General features: G+C 46.7%; 1 long non-coding RNA gene across 3 annotated transcripts in view; it reads right to left on the bottom strand.

Moving 5' to 3' along the window:
* Nucleotides 1-21,993, bottom strand: part of LOC132407650 (uncharacterized) — a 38,745-nt gene that overhangs the window by 9,334 nt on the left and 7,418 nt on the right. The window contains exons 1-2 of one of the 3 annotated variants that reach the window (XR_009516549.1): nucleotides 8,528-9,357; nucleotides 3,441-3,572 (exon numbers count right to left, since the gene is read on the bottom strand). The exons of 1 other annotated variant lie outside the window; for it this stretch is intronic. This is a non-coding gene — a long non-coding RNA (uncharacterized LOC132407650). Of the gene's footprint in view, nucleotides 1-3,440; nucleotides 3,573-8,527; nucleotides 9,358-21,993 lie in introns of those variants that run through there. One more of the 3 variants, XR_009516553.1, reaches the window with a different exon arrangement.

Here is a 21,993-nt window from a genome sequence, read left to right as displayed (position 1 = left end):
ACAGGTTGTAAGATTGGGCTCCCTCACCTCCATCCCTCTGACTCTCAACACAGGAGCCCCTCAGGGCTGTGTACTAAATCAGAATCAGGTTTATTATCACCGGCATGTGACATGAAATTTGTTAACTTAGCAGCAGCAGTTCAATGCAATACATAATCTAGCAGAGAGAAAAAATAAATCAATCAATTACATATATTGAATAGATTAAAAACATGCAAAAATCAGAAATACTGTATATTTTAAAAATAGTGCTGTAGTGTCCAAGGGTTCAATGTCCGTTTAGGAACCAGATGGCAGAGGGGAAGAAGCTGTTCCTGAATCGCTGAGTGTGTTCCTTCAGGCCTCTGTACCTCCTACCTGATGGTAACAGTGAGAAAAGGGCATGGCCTGGGTTCTGGAGATCCTGAATAATGGACACTGCCTTTCTGAGACACCGTTACCTAAAGATGTCCTGGGTACTCTGTAGGCTAGTGCCCAAGATGGAGCTGACTAGATTTACAACCTTCTACAACTTCTTTCGGTCCTGTGCAGTAGCCCCTCCATACCAGACAGTGATGCAGTCTGTCAAAATGCTCTCCACGGTACATCTACAGAAGTTTTTGAGTATATTTGTTGGCAAGTCAAATCGCTTCAAACTCCTAATGAAGTATTGCCACTGTCTTGCCTTCTTTATAGCTACATCAACATGTTGGGACCATATTAGATGCTCAGAGAACTTGAAACTGCTCACTCTCTCCACTTCTGATCTCTCTATGAGGATTGGTATGTGTTCCTTCGTCTTACCCTTCCTGAAATCCACAATCAGCTCTTTCGTCTTACTGACGTTAAGTGGCAGGTTGTTGCTGCGGCACCACTCCGCTAGTTGGCATATCTCACTCCTGTACGCCCTCTTGTCACCACCTGAGATTCTGCCAACAATGGTTGTACTGTCAGCAAATTTATAGATGGCATTTGAGCTGTGCCTAGCCACACAGTCATGGGTATAGAAAGAGCTAAGTGGGCTAAGCACACACCCCTGAGGTGCACCACTGTTGATCATCAGCGAGGAGGGTATGTTATCACCAATCCACACAGACTGTGGTCCCCTCCTTTAGTCCCTGTATACCCATGACTGTGTTGCCACCCACAGCTTTAATCTGCTAATTAAATTTGCCAACAACATTGTTTGGCCTTATCTCAAACAATAACGAGGTGGCCTACAGGGAAGAAGTCATCACCCTGTAAACAACCTCTCCCTCAATGTCACAAAAACAAAGGAGCTGGTTGTGGATTACAGGAGGAATGGAAATGGGCTAACCCCTATTGACATCTGTGGATCTGGGATTGAGAGGGTAAACAGCTTCAAATTCCTTGGCATACACATCACTGAGGACTCACGTGGTCTGTACACACCAGCTGTGTGGTGAAAAACACACAGCGCCTCTCACCTCAGACAGTTGTGGAAGTTTGGTATGGGCCCCAAAATCCTAAAACCTTTCTATAGGGGCACAATTGAGAGCATCCTGACTTGCTGCATCATTGCCTGTTATGGGAACCGTACCTCCCTTAATCACAGGACTCTGCAGAGAGTGGTGTGGACAGCCCAGCACATCTGTAGAAGTGAACTTCCCATGATTCAGGGCATTTACAAAGACAGGTGTGTAAGGGCCCAAAGGATCATTGGGGACCCATTACCCCAACCACAACCTTTTCCAGCTGCCACCATCTGGGAAATGGTACTGCAGCATAAAAGCCAGGACCAACAGGCTCTGGAACAGTTTCTTCCATCAGACTGATTTGAGTGTATTCTGTATTACATTGACTGTTCTATTTATAATAATTTACTATGATTGTGCTGTGGTGAACTACATATACCTGTCTGGAAACGCCCCCCTCCTCCCCCGCCCCCCCCCCCCCCCGCTGACTGCTCCTGTGGCTCCTCCCACAGACCCCGGTATAAAGGCGATTGGAGACACCGCCCCGGCCTCAGTCTCCAGGATGCAGTGTGGTGATCAATTACTGATTGTTCTTTCTTCCAGCCAATAAAAGCCTATATCTCGCCTCACATCTCAGAGAGTTAGTGATGGTGCATCATGCATATTGCACATTTAGATGGAGATGTAACGTAAAGATTTTTACTCCTCATGTATGTGAAGGATGTAAGAAATAAAGTCAATTCGATTCAATTCCACAGATTCACCACTCTCTGGGAAAAGCAGCTCCTCCTCATCTCCGTCCTAAATCTGCTCCCCCAAAGCTTGAGGCCATCTCAGAGTGGCTTTTAGATTGGTTTAGAATCTGTTTGGTTGTAAGAAAAGTACAGAGAAAGGTTAATGAGTTAATCCCAGGAAAAGGATTAGAGAGGATTTCTGTTTTCAGCTGTAACATGTGACACATGATTTTGGACATGTTCTGCAGTACTTTTTGCAGCAACCAGCACTGGATCAGGTGGTTCCTCTCACAATTTTAAGTAATGCCAATTATATTCGCCACCCTATTTTGCAGTGTGATGACATTAGTAACGTGTGCACTGTGCATGGAAGTACAGGCGCCTGCTGATGCTGGAACCTGGAACGCGAAACAAGTTGCTGGAGGAACTCTGTGGGTCCAGCAGCATCTGAGAGGGGAAAGGAACTGGCAACATTTCGGGTCGAGACTGGTGACAATTCAAGTAAATATTTTAAATAATAGACATCGGCAATAATGGCCTGACTCAAGGTCTCAAACCAAAATGTCAACAAACCCAGTAATGCTGCCTGATCAGCTGTTAACGTGTACTGTATATTTAAGATAGCAATTTGATTAATTTAGGGCCCAGACGTAGATACCAAACAGTTCTACTAGTGTGTCATGCACAATGTAGGAAAATTTACATATTTTATGTATTCCAAGAATATTGATTTTATATATCTGATATCTTTCTGGGTGGATGTATATTGGTTTAGTACGGCAATTATTCTGCACGTGTCTGCAAGAACCTGCAGAGTTGTGGGCAAGCACATCATGGAAATCAGCCTCCCTTCTGTAGACTGTGACTATACCTCTCACTGCCTCAGTAAAGCAGCCAGCATGGTTAAAGACTTCACCCACATTAGATGTTCTCTCTTCTCCCCTCTTTCATTGGGCCGGATGTACAAAAAAACTGAAAGCACAGACTTGCAGGCTCAAGGATAGCATCTTTCACACTGTTATCACTCTTTTGAAAGGACCTCTTGTACAATAAGATTGGCTCTTGACCTCACGGTCTACTTCATTACAATCTTGCACTACACTTTCTCTGCAGCTTACAAGAGAGCAGAGATTTCCGATGAGCGGAGAAAAGTTTAAAGGAGACTACTTTGTTTTTACACAGAGAGTGGTGGTGGCAGTGAATGTATTGCCAGGGCAGAGGGTATAAGAGCAACATTTAAGCATTTAGACAGATCCATGAACAGGCAGAGAATAATTGTATAAAGACTGACCGTGAGTGGGCTGGTGAGACTAGTTAATTTGGCATTGTACTCAGTACTGGTATGATGGGCCAAGGAACCTGTTCCTGTAATCTTCTATGTTCTATGCTCCATATTAAAAAATATCCATTGTCCTTCTGAATTCTATAAAATTAAATGGATACTGGCAGTAGAAAAGGATATTCAAAGTTGTAATTGATAATTAAATAAAAACACAAAATGCTGGCAGAACTCAGCAGGCCAGACAGCATCAATGGGAGGAGGTAGTAACGACGTTTCGGGCCGAAACCTTTCATCAGGAGTGAAGTAACATGGGATGGTCCTAGATTCCAGACCCAGCCAGTCACCTTCAACCACCACTCTTCTTCGCCTCGCGGAATTGGTCCTCACCCTTAATTGAGACCATCCCATGTTACTTCACTCCTGATGAAAGGTTTCGGCCCGAAACGTCGTTACTACCTCCTCCCATTGATGCTGTCTGGCCTGCTGAGTTCTGCCAGCATTTTGTGTTATTATTTATTTCCAGCATCTGCAGATTCACTCATGTTGCCTTTGATAATTAAATTATGGACACAACAATAAATACAGTGAAAGGAAGATTGTTTGCTGAAATTTCAGCTGTGTGAAAGAGTGTTTGAAGTTGAGCTTTAATTAATAAAGGTAGTTGTTCCCTTGCTTAAAGATCTGCCCTGAAGTGAAAATGTTTACTATTAGATGGTGCTTTAACACCTGCCATGAAATACAAACTTTTTCTAAGGATTTACATTTCTTGCAACTACTTAGGGAAATTAGCATAAATATTTTAAAGGAAAGACATTGGCAAAATTTCTATTTTGACTAGGCAATTAGTTTATAACTGCAAAAAGTCTGTTTATTAAATGTATGTTTGAACCTTGAAAGATTACAAGTGTTGTTGCAGGAAGAAGTCTAATTTTTAATTCTTATTATCCATTATTGTAAAAAAACAAGGCAAAGGAAGGTGGCAGATGGGCATTTTTTGACTGGAAATCTGTAACATGTGGCATAAAATCAAGATCAGTGATGGACCTTTGTTATTTTTTAATATAGATATATATATATGACTTGATTGAGATATGATTAGTAAGTTTACAGGTGACATGAACATTGATAGAATGGCAGATGACAAAGAAGATTACTTAAGGATACAGGAGATATAGATCAGCTGAAAAGGTGGGCAGGGCAGTGGCAGATGAAATTTAATCCAGACAAGTGTGAGATGTGCCTTGCAATGTCAAATTCTGGTGGAGTAAATATAGAGAACAGAAAATAAATGTCAGAGACCTTAGAAGCACTAATGTACAGAGAAACCTTAGGGCCCACATCCATAGCCTGCTGACTCCTCAATACTTGGAGCCTAGACTGACATCTACATCATTTATTATAATATTGTAATTTGTCCTCGACTAAGCCTATTGTCTTGTTTATTAATTATTGTACTGCCCTGCACTGTTTTGTGTACTTTATGTGGTCCTGTGCAGGTCTGTAGTCTAGTGTAGTTTTGTGTTGTTTAATGTAGCACCATGGTCCTGGAGGAATGTTGTTTCATTGGTCGAAATGACAATAAACTTGACTTGAAAGTGGTGACATGGAGAGGGAATGGAAGGAACATGTTGTATGAGCAAACATGAGGAAATCTGCAGATGCTGGAAATTCAAACAACAACACACACAAAATTGCTGGTAGAACACAGCAGGCCAGGCAGCATCTATAGGGAGAAGCGCTGTCGACATTTCAGGCTGAGACCCTTTGTCAGGACACATGTTGTATGCTTGTTTTCACTGGCTGGGACACACAAGATAAGAGTTGCACCTACGCAAATAGAATAGTACAGCACATTACAGGCCCTTCAGCCCACAACGTTGTGCCGACCCTCAAACCCTGCCTCCCATATAACCCCCTACCTTAAATTCCTCCATATACCTGTCTAGAAGTCTCTTAAACTTCACTAGTGTATCTGCCTCCACCACTGACTCAGGCAGTGCATTCCACGCACCAACCACTCTCTGAGTGAAAAACCTTCCTCTAATATCCCCCTTGAACTTCCCTCCCCTTACCTTAAACCCATGTCCTCTTGTACTGAGCAGTGGTGCCCTGGGAAAGAGGCGCTGGCTGTCCACTCTGTTTATTCCTCTTAATATCTTGTACACCTCTATCATGTCTCCACTCATTATCCTTCTCTCCAAAGAGTAAAGCCCTAGCTCCCTTAATCTCTGATCATAATCCATACTCTCTAAACCAGGCAGCATCCTGGTAAATCTCCTCTGTACCCTTTCCAATGCTTCCACATCCTTCCTATACTGAGGTGACCAGAACTTGATGCAGTACTCCAAGTGTGGCCTAACTAGAGTTTTATATGGCTGCATCATTACATCGCAACTCTTAAACTCTATCCCTCGACTTATGAAAGCTAACACCCCATAAGCTTTATTAACTACCCTGTCTACCTGTGAGGCAATGTTCAGGGATCTGTGGACGTGTACCCCCAGATCCCTCTGCTCCTCCACACTACCAAGTATCCTGCCATTTACTTTGTACTCTGCCTTGGAGTTTGTCCTTCCAAAGTGTACCACCTCACGCTTCTCTGGGTTGAACTCCATCTGCCACTTCTCAGCCCACTTCTGCATCCTATCAATGTCTCTCTGCAATCTTTGACAATCTTCTACAGTATCTACAACACTACCAACCTTTGTGTCATCTGAAAACTTGCCAACCCACCCTTCTACCCCAACATCCAGGTTGTTAATAAAAATCACAAAAAGTAGAGGTCCCAGAACAAATCCTTGTGGGACACCACTAGTCACAACCCTTCAATCTGAATGTACTCCCTCCACCACAACCCTCTGCCTTCTGCAGGCAAGCCAATTCTGAATCCACCTGGCCAAACTTCCCTGGATCCCAAGCCTTCTGACTTTCTGAATAAGCCTACCATGTGGAACCTTGTCAAATGCCTTACTAAAATCCATGTAGATCACATCCACTGCACTACCCTCATCTATATGCCTGGTCACCTCCTCAAACTCTATCAGGCTTGTTAGGCATGATCAAGATTAGTTAGATTTTTAAAAATTTGTTCATTTACAGGATGTGGGTGTCGCCAGCTAACCAGCGTTTATTGCTCTTCCCTAGTTGCCCTTGAGAAGGTGGTGATGAGCTGCCTTCATGAACCGCTGCAGCCCCTGAGGTGAAGGTACACCCACAGTGGTGTCAGGGAGGGAATTCCATGATTTTGACCTAGCGACAATGAAGGAACGGCGACATGTTTCCAAGTCAGGATGGTGAGTGACAGGGCTGGTTTTGCCGACGTTGATTGCACTTCGTGTTATCTATAGTTCTGATTGGCACATTACACAAAGGACGAGGTAGCAATGCAGAGACTGCAGAAGATATGCACCAGGATGTTGCTGGAATGGAAAAGTTTAATCATAAGGAGAAATGGGAGAGACTGGACTTACTCTCATTGGAACATAAGAGATGGAGGGGTGACCTAATGGAGGTTTATAGAATTATAAAGGGCACAGACAGGGCAGAGAGTCAGAGCCTTTCACACAGGGCAGAAGAGTCTCAAACTATAAGGTGAGAGGAGAGAAATTTAAAGGGTCTGAGGGACAATTTTTTACACATAGGGTGGTGAATATCTAGAATGGGTTGCCAAAGGAAGAGTGGAGTCAGATACAATTATATACTTAATTGGCATTTGGGTAGGGTCATACTACAACATGGGTCCAAAACAGGCAGGTAGGCCTGTTAAATTATTCTGTAATACTCTCTGACTCAGAAATTGCTTTGGACCTATGAGCGATGGAAAATGAATCACTCTGTGTCATAGAGGCACACAGAGACCAGCCAAATAGGACCAACTAGACCATGCCCGCCTGGCTTTCTGCCTAGTACCATCTAGCTGTACCCAGACCATATCCCTCTATACCTCTCTTAAATCAAATCAAAGTAGGCTTATTACCAAAGTATGTATGTGTCACAGTATACTACCCTTGTGAGCATTCACAGTAGGTGCAATGAAACACAATGGAATCAATGGAAAACTGCACATACACAAAGACGATCAACCAGCTAACATGCCAAACTATGCAAATACAAAAAACAATCATTAAAATATATGTAAATAAATATTAATATTGAGAACCTGAGATGTAGAGTCCTTGAAAGTGCATCCATGGGTTGTGGAATCAGAGTTCAGAGTTGAGGTGAGTGAATTTCAGAATCAGAATCAGCTCTATACACACTGACGTAAGTCATGAAATTTGTTGTGTTGTGGCAGCCGAATAGTGTAGCCTTAGCAAACTTCCATAAATCACAACAAAAATAAATACATAAATAGTGCTAATCTAGAACACTGAGGTAATGTCCATGGGTTCATGGACAGTTCCTCAAATTCCCTTTAAAATAAAGTTTAAATATTTCTCCTTTCACCTTAAGCCTATGACTCCTCGTTCTAGCCTCACCCAACGTGAGGAGGAAAAGCCTGCAAGCTTTCACCCGATCTAGATCCTTCATAGCTTTGTGTACCTCTGTAAGTTCATTCTTGGTACTGACACATTCCTCACATCACTTTGAAAATTTCTCTAGTTCATCTCAATGAGGACTGATCACCAGCAATGCTAAAGGGCAAATGTGACCAAACTCCATGTGGTCCATAGCTCAGCTCTCCCTACTCAGCTGTTATCAGAAAAAAACTTCTCAACTTTAATGTGTGAGGCACCCAAACTATTTAACAAAGGAGACATCATTACCAAAGGAAGAGTGAAGAAAACAAAAGGCGAGATTTGGAAGAGTCACTATGTGAGATAAGGAGAGGCAAGTCCAAAGTGTGATATAGGCCCAATAAGAAGTTATTGTCAAGCCAATTTCCACTGGATCATCAAAATTTAAAGATGATAGCATCTTCTACTGTAGTGGTCACCAACCTTTTTAAGCCCAGGATCCCCTACCTTGGCCTTAGTGAAAGGCGAGATCGAGCTCAGATCGATTAGTTACACGCATGCGCACTGGGACAGAAAAGACTGGAAGTAAAACCCCACAACCCGGAAATAGAAATGAAGCATAAACACCGGGGTACCCACCTTTTTTTGCACCGTGGACCAGTTTAATATTGATAATGTTCTTGCGGACCGGCCGACGGGGGAGTGGGGGTGTTAAACATGACGGGAATACAGTGATACTCGAAGCAGGTTCCTTATGTCCAGTCTATCCCGCAATTTAGTTTTCACGGCTCTCGGCACTTAGCTTCTGTCCCGCGCTGCTCATGTTTTTCCCTCTGGAAAAACTCAGCAGGTCCATCTTTAAGTGCAAGGTGCTTGGACTCAGGGTGCCGAAGCAGTTTTGAGGGCTTCGTTGCCTCATTAGACAGTCTCCCGGCCCAAACTCCAGCCTCCATCCGCCCGCCGCCAGACGCCCTGGCCAAATGCGGCTGGTCATGGGTCAGAGGACCCCGTGCCAGGGCACTGGTAGTCACAGTCCAGAGAGAGTGACCGACCAAGCGAGGTGTGTGACAGGCCTGTGCCTGCCCCCCTTGTAGGATCTATCGGCGGACAAAAGTTTGGCTAGAGGGATGACTTTAAATATATCGCAGCGAGGTAGCTGCTCTGTTACTTTCGCAACCTTGAGTCCGAGTTAGGTCGTCTGCGAATATTTTATCATCGGGTTCCCCACGAACCTTCAGTGTGCTAAACAGGTTTAGAGGCAGCGCCCATCTGTCTGCGTTCCGGGCCAGCAGCATCGACACTTCCTACCAGCCGCGCTCCAGCCAGTAGCATCGGCGGTTCTCGCCGGCTGCGCTCCGGGCCAGTAGCATCGGCGGTTCTCGCCGGCTGCGCTCCGGGCCAGTAGCATCGGCGGTTCTCGCCGGCTGCGCTCCGGGCCAGTAGCATCGGCGGTTCTCGCCGGCTGCGCTCCGGGCCAGTAGCATCGGCGGTTCTCGCCGGCTGCGCTCCGGGCCAGTAGCATCGGCGGTTCTCGCCGGCTGCGCTCCGGGCCAGTAGCATCGGCGGTTCTCGCCGGCTGCGCTCCGGGCCAGTAGCATCGGCGGTTCTCGCCGGCCGCGCTCCGGGCCAGTAGCATCGGCGGTTCTCGCCGGCCGCGCTCCGGGCCAGTAGCATCGGCGGTTCTCGCCGGCCGCGCTCCGGGTCAGTAGCATCGGCGGTTCCCGCCGGCCCCGCTCCGGGCCAGTAGCATCGGCAGTTCTCGCCGGTCACGCTCCAGGCCGGTAACATCGGCGGTTCTCGCCGGCCGTGCGAGGGTATCACTGTGTTTAGGCGACTGATGACCTCGCGTGGGTTCAAGTTCAATAGTGGCTATGACAGGGAATGAGGAAAGGTGCAGCTGACTCATATCGTTTCCTCACGGCCCAGTGGTTGGGGAGCACTGAGTACACTGTGTAGTGCAGGGGAGCTATGCACATGCGCACTGAGCAGAAAGAACGGAACTAAAACCCCGCAACCCGGAAACAATCTCTCAACAGCATTGAAGTTTGAATTTCCAGCGTCTGCAGATTTCCTCGTGTTTGCTCTCAACAGTATTTGTGTATTTATTTTTCATTTTTTTCGGGATCTACCAGGAAAGTCTCAAAGATCGACTAGTCTATAGCGATCGACGAGTTGGCGACCACTATTCTACTGGATCAATCAAATTGGTTTCTAATGATCAGAATTAACCTATGATTAAAACATTTGATCCCTTGGTAGCTATAATTCCAACTGCTGCGCAACCTAACTTTGTAACTGTGCTCCTGGCTACAAATTGCCTACGTTTTCTGTCTCAAGCAGGTTACTATCCAAATGTTCAAAGTTTGCAGAAATTCATTATTGCATTATTAGACCACAAGACATTGGATCAGAACTAGGCCATTCGGTCCATTGAGTCTGTTCCACCATTTGATCATAAGTGATCCATTTTCCTCTCAGCCCCATTCTCCTGCCTTCTCCCTGTAACTTTTCATGCCCGGACTTATTAAAAATCTTTCAACTTCTTCTTTAAATGCACTCAAAAACTTGGCCTCCACAGCTCCTGTGGCAATGAATTCCACAGATTCACCAACCTCTGGCTAAGGAAATTGCTTCTCATCTTCATTCTAAGTGGACATCCCTCTGTCCTAAGTTGTGCCCTGTTGACTTAGTCTCCCCCAATATAGGAAACATCCTCTCCACATCCACCCTATCCAGACCTTTCAATGTTCAGTAGGTTTCAATGGGACTCCCCACCACCCCCCATCCTTTTAAATTCCAGCAAGTACAGGCCCAGAACCATTAAATGCCCCTCATATATTAACCGGGATCATTTTCATGAACTTCCTTTGAACCCTCTCCAATGTCAACACATCCTTTCTTAAATAAGGGGCCCAAAACTGCTCACAATACTCCAAGTGAGGCCTCACCAGCACCTTATAAAGCCTCAGGATTACATCTTTGTTTGATATTCTAGCCCTCTTGAAATGAATACTAACATTGCAATTGCCTTCCTCACCACAACTCAACCTGCAAGATAACCTTTAGGGAATGCTGCACAAGGACTCCCTAGTCCCTTTACACCTCTGATTTTTGAACTTTCTCCCTGTTTAGAAAATAGTTTATGCTTTTATTCCTTCTACCAAAGTGCATGACCTTACAATTCCTGACGCTGTATTCCAACTGCCATTTCTTTGCACACTTTTCTAATCTGTCTAAGTCCACAAAATTGGCCCCAGGACATCAATTCTGCTATCCAAATCAGTGACATATAATTTAACCCTGACCCTGAGGACTTGTGAAAACTGTGTGATGGTTTCTTTCAAACTTATAGTCTTTTAACATCTTTGGACTATTTTTACTGTGCCCATGGTCTGTTTTTTCTTAATCAATTATGCTATTGTTTGCACCATTGTAACTATATGGTTTTGTGCAGGTCTTGTAGCTTTAGCTTTTGGTCTTGTTTTGTCTGGTGGCTTTGGAGCTCCTTTCCGGGGAACACGCTAAGATGGTAGCGCAATATTAATACGCAGCAGCCTCTCCGGACTCTGGATTGGGGATTGCCAAACGTTATGTGGATTTTCTGGTGCAGTCTGTTTTGTCATATGCTTTTGTGATATCATTCTGGAGGAACGTTGTCTCATTTTTAAACTGCATTGCATTTGTGGTTTCTAAATGATAATAAACTGCATCTGAATCTGAAAAGGAAGCAGTCCCAACACCGATCCCTGTGGAACACCAGTAGTAACTGGTGGTAAAACCAGAAAAGGATCCTTTTATTCCCACTCTCTGCTTCCTGACAATCAACCACTGCTCTATCCATGCTAGTATCTTTCCTGTAATACCATGGGCTCTTATCTTGCTAAGCAGCCTCATGTGTAGCAACTTCGCAAAAGCCTTTTGAAATCCATACACAACATCCACTGATTTTTCTTTGTCTATCCTGCTTGTTATTTCTGAAAAGAATTCCAACAAATTTGTCAGGTAGGATTTTCTCTTAAGGAAACTATGCTGACTTTGGCCTATTTTATCATGTGCCTCCAACCCACATCCTTAACAATTGACTCCAACATCTTGCCAACCACTGAAGTTAGGCTAACTGGACCTTTCTTGTTGAGCAATAATTGCCTGTAGACAGGAATTGTGAAAATTTAGAGCGTATTTGAATCCTTGCCACTGCACACAGTTCGGCCAATACCGGTTTCAGACCCAGAGTTAGAATATAAGAACTCACCCATTCTAAATATCTCTGCATCAATATTATGACCTTCCTATCATAAAATACAAGAACTGTCAATTTTTACAGTCTAACTATCGTAGCACAATGGCCATGTGATGCATGGCAAGAATAGTCACAATGAATCATATTTTGTCAATGCATTTCACATCCCTTTGCATTTCCCACCACTGACTAATCCCCACCCTCCCAGAGGAAGCTTCTGTGCCAAAGCAAAAATTACACCATTTGCTACATCCTGAGGAACAAGGTTGAAAGAATCCCAAGTGAACACAAGCTCTTTCTTGCACTGCAGTATTTTTTTGTCACCACTATTCAACAAATTTCTTTATCTGATGATAACTTTCACCAAAAGATATTCTGCAGAGGCTGGAAGTCTTGAGCAACGCGCACAAAATGATGGAGGAAGAGCAGTGTCAATGTAAATGAATAAATAGCCAATATTTGGGAACAAGACCCTTCACCCGGAATTCAATTCTGCACCTCAAGAACGTGCAAACTCCCCGTGACCGTGTGGGTTTCCTCCGGGTGCTCCGGTTTCCTCCTATAGTCCAAAGACCAACCGGATAGTGGGTTAATTGGCCCTGTGATTAGGCTAGCATTAAATTGGGGGATTGCTGCGCAGCATTGCTCAAAGGGGAAGGGCCTACATTGCGCTGTAGTCAACAAACAAACACATAAATAAATAAATATGTTGAATAGATAAATGAACAAACACATAAATAAAGTGAAGCAGTTGACTATCAGTACATGATGCCAAGCATTAAATCATGATAGAAATTAAAATTCAAAATATGGTATTAATATCAAATATGGAATATTGGGTGTAATTTCTTTAATTATTGACTGTATATATTTCCTTTAACTTTCTGGTGGTTCCAAATTCCACACATCAACAACTGCACTCGTTGCATATACCTTGGGCTGAAGGGTTGAAAGATCTGTACTATTCCATGTTCTATAGCGAGATAGCTGCCTCTTTATTGGGTTGGTTAAAGTGCCTCTGAGCCCAGGAAGGACAACTCTTGCCGCAAGGAGTCAGCACATGCAAAGAATTCAGTTTTGGTCATCAAATTACAGGCAGGATATTAATAAAGTTGAAAGGGTGCAGAGAAGGTTTACAAGGATGTTAGAGACAATAGGTGCAGAAGTAGACCATTCGGCCCCTCGAGTCTGCACCGCCATTCTGAGATCATGGCTGATCATTCACTATCAATACCCAGTCCCTGCCTTGTCCCCATATCCCTTGATTCCCCTATCCATCAGATATCTATCTAGCTCCTTCTTGAAAGCATCCAGAGAATTGGCCTCCACCATCTTCCGAGGCAGTGCATTCCACACCTCCACAACTCTCTGGGAGAAGAAGCTCTTCCTCAACTCTGTTTTAAATAACTGACCTCTTATTCTCAATCCATGCCCTCTGGTACTGGACTCTCCCAACATCTGGAACATATTTCCTGCCTCAATCCTATCAAATCCTTTAATTATCTTAAACGTTTCAATCAGATCCCCTCTCAATCTCCTCAATTCCAGCGTGTACAAGCCCAATCTCTCCAATCTCTCTGCGTAAGACAGCCCTGCCATCCCAGGAATCAACCTAGTGAATCTACGCTGCACTTCCTCAATTGCCAGAATGTCCTTCCTTAAACCTGGAGACCAAAACTGTACACAATATTCCAGGTGTGGTCTCACCAGGGCCCTGTACAAATGCAAAAGGACATCCTTGCTCTTGTACTCAATTCCCCTTGTAACAAAGGCCAACATTCCATTTGCCCTCTTCACTGCCTGTTGCACTTGCTCATTCACCTTCATTGACTGGTGAACTAGGACTCCTAGGTCTCTTCGCATTTCTCCCTTACCTAACTCTACACCGTTCAGACAATACTCTGCCTTCTTGTTCCTGCTTCCAAAGTGGATAACTTCACATTTATTCATATTGAATGACATCTGCCAAGTATCTGCCCATTCACCCAACCTATCCAAGTCTCCCTGTATTCTCCTAACGTCCTCTTCGCATGTCACACTGCCACCCAGTTTAGTATCATCAGCAAACTTGCTGATATAGTTTTCAATGCCCTCATCTAAATCGTTGACATAAATCGTAAAGAGCTGTGGTCCCAATACAGAGCCCTGTGGTACCCCACTAGTCACCTCCAGCCAGTCCGAGAAACACCCATTCACTGCTACCCTTTGCTTTCTATCTGCCAACCAGTTTTCTATCCATGTTGAAACCCTGCCCCTAATGCCATGAGCTCTGATTTTACTCACCAATCTCCTATGTGGCACCTTATCGAATGCCTTCTGAAAATCTAGGTACACAACATCCACTGGCTTACCCTCGTCTAACATCCTTGTTACACCCTCAAAAAACTCCAACAGATTAGTCAAGCATGATTTGCCCTTGGTAAATCCATGCTGGCTCGGCCTAATCCTATTTCTGCCATCGAGATGTGCCACTATTTCGTCCTTAATAATGGACTCAAGCATCTTCCCCATGACTGACGTTAGGCTAACAGGGCGATAGTTCTCCGTTTTCTCCTTCCCTCCCTTCTTGAAAAGTGGGATAACATTAGCCACTCTCCAATCTTCAGGAACTGATCCTGAATCTAAGGAACATTGGAAAATGATTACCAATGCATCCGCAATTTCCTGAGCCACCTCTTTTAGAACCCTCAGATGCAGACCATCTGGACCCGGGGATTTATTAGCCTTCAGTCCTACCAGTCTACTCATCACAGTTTCTTTCCTAATGTCAATCTGTCTCAATTCCTCTGATATCTTATGACCCTGTCCCATCCATACATTTAGGAGATTGCTTGTGTCCTCCCTGGTGAAGACAGATCTAAAGTACACATTAAATTCGGTTGCCATTTCCCTGTTTCCCATAACAATTTCTCCCAATTCATTCTTCAAGGGGCCAACATTGTTCTTAACTATCTTCTTTCTCTTCACATAACTAAAAAAGCTTTTGCTATCCCCTTTTATATTCCTGGCTAGACTGAGCTCATACCTGATTTGTTCTCTCCGTATTGCTTTTTTAGTTAAGATCTGCTGTTCCTTAAAACTTTCCCAATCATTTGTATTCCCACTCATCTTAGCCCTGTCATACTTCTTTTTCTTTAATGCTATACAATCTCTGACTTCCTTTGTCAACTACTGTGGCCCCTTCCCCCTCTTTGAATCCTTCCTTCTCATTGGAATGAACTGCTTTTGCATCTTTTGTATTATGCCTAAGAATATCTGCCACTGCTGATCCACTGTCTTTCCTGCCAGGGCATCCGCCCATTTAACTTTGGCCAGCTCTTCCCTCATGGCTCCGTAGTCTCCTTTATTTAATTGCAACACTGACACCTCTGATCTGCCCTTATCCCTCTCAAATTGTAGATAAAAACTTATCATGTTATGATCACTGCTTCCTAATGGCTCCTTTACTTCAAGATCACTTATCAATTCCTGTTCGTTACACATCACCAAGTCCAAAATAGCCTCGTTCCTGGTTGGCTCAAGCACAAGCTGTTCCAAAAATACATCCCTTAGACACTCCACAAACTCCCTATCCTGGGGTCCAGCACCTACCTGATTCTCCCAGTTCACCTGCATGTTGAAATCTCCCATAACGACTGCATTACCTTTAGCACATGCCAATGTTAACTCCCTAATCAACTTGTACCCAATATCCATGCTACTGTTTGGGGGCCTGTACACAACACCCATTAGGGTCTTTTTACCCTTACTGTTCCTCAGCTCAATCGACACAGACTCTACTTCCCCTGTTCCCAAGTCACCTCTTGCTAAGGACTGAATCTCATTCCCCACCAACAGGGCCACCCCACCCCCTCTTCCTATATTTCTGTCTCTACGATAGCACGTATACCCTGGTACACTCAATTCCCAGGCCTGATCCCCTTGCAGCCATGTCTCCGTTATCCCAACAATATCGTAGTTCCCCATTTTGATCTGAGCTTCAGATCTGTTGCTGGGACTTGAGAAACTGAGTTACAGAGAAAGGTTGAATAGGTTAGGACTTTATTCCCTGGAGTCTTGATAGAGGTATATAAAACTATGATGGGTATACATAGAGTGAATGCAAGCAGGCTTTTTTCACTGAGGCTAGGGGAGAAAAAAAACCAGAGGACATGGGTTAAGGATGAAGGGGGAAAAGTTTAAAGGGAACATTAGGGGGAGCTTCTTCACACAGAGAGTGGTGGGAGTGTGGAATGAGCTGCCAGATGAAGTGGTAAATGTGGACTCAATTTTAACATTTAAGAAAAACTTGGACAGGTACATGGTTGAGAGGTGTATGGAGGGATATGGTCCAGGTGCAGGTCAGTGGGAGAAGGCAGAAAAATGGTTCAGCACAGCCAAGAAGGGCCAAAAGGCCTTGTTTCTGTGCTGAAATGTTCCATGGTTCTATGGAGAATAAGACACTCTAACCGTGTTCATAGAAAACACTGCTGTGACTGACTCAACTGAGCCAAACGGAGACTGAGGGAGCTAAAAATCTTTATTCACACAGCAGACCTTCTGGAAAGAATCTTGTTTGCCTCACACAGCTGAACACTGTTATGTCCGCAGCCCCCTCCTTTGTGAGAATCGCAAGAACACTAGTTGAGGGGGAGTCAATAGACCCAGGAAGTGGGAGAGAGAGAGAGACGTGCCGAATCCCGCGTTCCACCGGGATGCAAAACAAGGCGATATTGTCTCATGGAGACCACGTGTAAAGCCCTCGAGCAAAGTGGGCTGGTTGAGAGAGAGATTGCATCATCTCAACCTGATTGACACCTGCGACCCCGTGAGGAAGTGTAAAGGAGGGTCTTGGGGGGACAACCCCTTCAGACGCACCAAGAAGACACGATAGCGATCCCGTTGTAGCGGGAAGCCATTTTGAAGGAAGCCACGTGCGTTAGATTCCAAATCTGGAGTCTAATGCTGGAATCACGGAAAACCGCTTTTAACTAACATTGGGCGGGGGTGGGGGAGCCCGCTCCCCTGGTTCAACGGATTGGCTTCATAAAGATCCGGGCAAGTTTTCCTTTCCTCACCAATCTCTCTCTCTCTCCAACACGTGAAACCCAGCGATTCCCAAAAGACTGAATCCTGCAGACTTCTGAGTGACTTTTATATTTCCAACGGACAATATATTATCCCCTAGACAACAGTAGAGCTAATTTCTTAATGATGATTATTACTATACCCGCGCTTTAGATTGAGTATTGACGACGTATATTATCTGAATGTTTGTATTAACCTTACTTTTGTGCCCCCTTATAAATAAAAACGTTTGAAAATAGTGTCATCAAACTTCAACAGACCTCTCTATCTTTGCTGGTAAGTGATCCAGTTATGGGATACGTAACAACACAAAGACAATAAACCTTCCAGCTTCTCACAACATCCTACCTCCCTCCCCTACCCATCACCCATTCACCTTCCCCCTTACCTGGTTTCAAACTTAATTGTCATTCAACCATTCACATGAATACAGCCAAACCAAAGTGCAAGCCACTGTACCAACAGTCACACACAGCACATATAGCATATAAAATTACGATAGTTGTAAAACGTACAGTTACAACAAAAAAATAGCCCAAACCGTGAGTGTCATGGCCTGTAGATTGGTGGTGCATGGAAGCGAGCAGCAGTCCTCATCACACATGAGAGCAATGACAGATGAATGTAATCAGTTTATCTTCCACCGAGCAAACACTGGAGACAAGTACCCAGAGGAGAAGCCGTGGATTTAATATTTCCGTAATACAGCATTTGAATAATATTGTAAGTATATTGTTTGATTAAGCATTCTTCATTTAAGTAACTTGTTACTGGTTATATGTGAATGGAATAACTGTTTTTATGACACTACTGTGGTGACCCACTTCCCAGTGCACTCGAACCGGCTCACAAAGTGGCACGCGCCGGCATAGAGGCTGGTCCCAAAGAGGGCGCCAAGTCTGCTTCACCAGCAAGGGGAAAAGCCCACGTGTGGGACGGGACTGTGAATACGCGCCCCCTATTGTATTCCCGCCTGGGGAGGGCAGGATCAGGAAGGCTTTAAAGCGAGGCCGCGAAGTTTGAATAAATCTCTTTTGCAACTGCAGCTCACCGACTCTGTGTCGTTTATTGCAGCACTGCGTGTAGCCAATGCTACAATTGGTGACCCCGACGGCCCAAACGATGTTTGGACCGGAGATGAACGACGCCGCATCTGTTCATGTAGTTTCGTTAAAACTGCCAAGCTTCTGGATGCTGCGACCTCACCTATGGTTCCAGCAAGCAGAAGCCCAATTCCACATTCGGCAGATAACCTCGGAGGACACACGTTACTACTACGTGGTGAGCTCCCTCGACCAGGAAACAACGGCCCAGGTTGAGGAGTTCATACAGTTGCCCCCAGCGGACGGCAAATACACAGAATTCAAGGCCTTGCTCTCACGGCGCGAGTGAGCTGCCCGCTTACTGCACCTGGATGGTTTGGGAGACAGGCCACCGTCGGCTTTGATGAACAAGATGCTCTCCCTGGCCAGAGGTCACAAGTCCTGCCTCATGTTTGAGCAGGCATTCCTGGAGCAGCTGCCCGAGGACATACGCCTGCTGCTGTCCGACGCGGATTTCAGCAACTCCTGGATGGTGGCCGCCCGGGCGGACATGCTGTGGAATGCCAAGAAGGAGAGTGGGGCATCCGTCGCACAGATCACTAGGCCACGCTCCCAGCAGCAAACCAGACCAGGCCGCAGAGTCCGCTAACCCCAGAGGCAGGGGTGAGGAGGCCAACAAACAATGGTGCTTCTACCAGCAGCGGTGGGGCGCAGAAGCCCACCCTACAAGTTCCCGGGAAACGCCAGGGCCAGCCGCCACTGATGGCTACAGCGGCTGGCCATCGGGATAGCCTCCTGTATGTGTGGGACAAGCGGTCAGGACGCCGCTTTTTGGTCAACACCAGAGCCAAGATCAGCGTCTTACCTCCGACGAGTTACAACACCCGCAACAGAGAACCGGGTCCCACCCAGAGGGCCGTGAACGGCAACACAGTAAGAACCTACGGCACCCGTATGGTGCGGCTACAGTTCGGCTCCAGCCAGTTCACGTGGGACTTCACACTGGCCGCCGTAGCCCAACCGCTTCTGGGCGCGGATTTTTTGCAGGCTCACAGCCTACTGGTCGACCTGCCCAGGAAGAGACTGGTCCACGCCGAGACCTTTCAAACGTTCTCCCTGGGTGAAGCCCAGTTGCCAGCCCCACATCTAGCCTCCATCACACTTTCGAACACGACTTCACCAGAGTCCTGGCGGATTTCCCATCGGTTCTGGCACCACAGTTCACGGCAGCCATGCCCAGACACGGCGTACAGCACCACATCCTGACACAGCAACCACCCCTCCACGCCCGCGCTCGAAGGCTTCCCCCGGACAAGCTCCTTGGCGAAGGAGGAGTTCAAGAGGATGGAGGAATTGGGGATCATCCGGCGGTCCGACAGCCCATGGGCCTCCCTCCTGCACATGGTGCTCAAAGCAACAGGGGGCTGGAGACCATGCAGCGACTACCGCAGGCTGAACGAGGCTACCACATCAGACTGCTACCCTGTGCCGCACATTCAGGACTTTGCAGCAAACCTGCACGGTGCACGGATCTTCTCCAAGGTAGACCTCGTCCAGGGATACCATCAAATCCCGATGCATCCGAACGACGTCCCCAAAATGGCACTCATCACTCCTTTTGGCCTTTTCAAGTTCCTCCACATACCGTTCGGCCTAAAGAATGCCGCACAGATGTTTCAGCAGTTAATGGACGCAGTGGGACGCGACCTGGACTTCATTTTCATCTATTTGGACGATATCCTCATAGTCAGCAGCGGTCGTCAGGAGCATCTATCCCACCTCTGCCAACTCTACGCCCGACTGAGTGAATACAGCTTGACAATCAGCCCAGCCAAATGCCAGTTCAGGCTCGACACCATCGACTTCCTGAGCCACAGGATAACCAAAGACGGGCCAACCCCTCTGCCCACTAAGGTAGATACGATCCGCCATTTCCCCCGACCCAACACAATCAAAGGCCTTCAGGAATTCGTGAGTATGGTAAATTTCTACCACTGCTTCCTCCCTTCAGCTGCCCGAATCACGTGCCCCCTTTTCACCCTGATGTCGGGTAAGGGCAAGGACATTACCTGGGACGAGGAGTCCGCCGCCGCTTTCATTAAAACCAAAGAAGCCTTAGCAAATGCCACGATGCTGGTGCACCCCAGAATGGACACCCCTACCGCCCTCACAGTGGACGCATCTAACACGGCAGTCGGTGGGGTGCTGGAGCAACTCACCGAAGGTCGCTGGCAACCCCTGGCGTTCTTCAGCAAACACCTGCGACCACCCGAGCTCAAATACAGTGCTTTCGACCGGGAACTGTTGGCGCTATACCTGGCAATCCGGCATTTCAGGTACTTCCTAGAAGGTAGGCCCTTCACCGCGTGCACGGACCACAAACCGCTTACCTTTGCGTTCATGAAAGCATCCGACCCCTGGTCATCCCGCCAGCAATGACATCTCTCCTACATCTCCGAGTACACGACGGATGTCTGGCATGTCTCGGGAAAGAACAATGTTGTGGCGGACGCCCTCTCCTGCCCTAAGATCCAAGCCCTGTCCCGGGGGTAGACAATGAAGCACTGGCGGAGGCGCAGCAGGCTGACAAGGAGATCCCTAGTTACAGGACTGCAGTCTCCGGTTTGCAGCTCCAGGACCTCCCCGTAGGCCCAGGTGAGAGTACCCTACTCTGTGACGTCACCATCGGCCAACCCTGCCCTGTCGTCCCGGCAGCCTGGCGGCGGCGCATTTTCAACTCCATTCACAACTTAGCGCACCCCTCCATCCGGACAACCGTCCGGATGGTAGCCAACAGGTTCGTTTGGCACGGACTCCGCAAGCAGGTCAGTGAATGGGCTAAAACGTGCATGCACTGCCAGGCAGCCAAGGTGCAGCGGCACACCAAAGCTCTGCTGCAGCAGTTCCACCCCACCCACCGGCGTTTCGACCACATTCATGTGGATATCATGGGCTCCCTGCCAGTGTTGCAAGGAGCACAGCACCTCCTGAGTATCGAGGACCAGTTCACAAGATGACCAGAGGCGGTCCCGCTCACCGACACCACCTCCAAATCTTGCACCCAAGCACTGATTGCCACCTGGGTATCTTGCTTTGGTGTACCGGCCCACATTACCTCCGACAGAGGCACCCATTTCACCTCCAGCCTGTGGTCAGCTATGGCCAGCCTTTTGGGGACACAGCTGCACTACACAACTGCCTACCACCCACAGTCGAACGGCCTGGTGGAGCGTTTCCACCGTCACCTGAAGTCGGCTCTCATGGCCCGCCTCAAAGGGTCTAACTAGGTGGACGAGCTTTCCAGGGTCCTGCTCGGAATCCGCACGGCACCCAAAGAAGATCTGCACACGTCGTCGACTGAGTTGGTGTACGGCGCACCACTGGTCGTCCCAGGGGAGTTCATATCAGCCCCAAGGGGGCAAGAGGAAGAACCCGCAGCAGTCCTGGGCAGACTACGTGAGAGGCTCGGTAACCTGGCCCCCATACCCACTTTGCAGCATGGGCAGAACCCGACCTGCGTACCCAAAGACCTGCAAAAATGTAAGTTCGTTTTTGTACAATGGGTCGGACATCGGGCACCGCTACAGTGGCCCTACGAGGGGCTGTTTATGGTGATCAGAAACAACGGGTCCACATTCGTGCTGGACATTGGGGGGGAAAGAGGAGGTTTTCACAGTGGACCAACTCAAACCGGCCCATGAGAACGTGGCGCAGCCGGTCGAGATTCCGGCACCGTGGCACAGAGGCAGACCTCC

Source organism: Hypanus sabinus, chromosome 2 (assembly GCF_030144855.1).
Source record: "Hypanus sabinus isolate sHypSab1 chromosome 2, sHypSab1.hap1, whole genome shotgun sequence".
Taxonomy (NCBI): domain Eukaryota; kingdom Metazoa; phylum Chordata; class Chondrichthyes; order Myliobatiformes; family Dasyatidae; genus Hypanus; species Hypanus sabinus.
The sequence above is the reverse complement of the archived record's forward strand: the minus strand, read 5'-3'. Positions and strand labels throughout refer to the sequence as shown.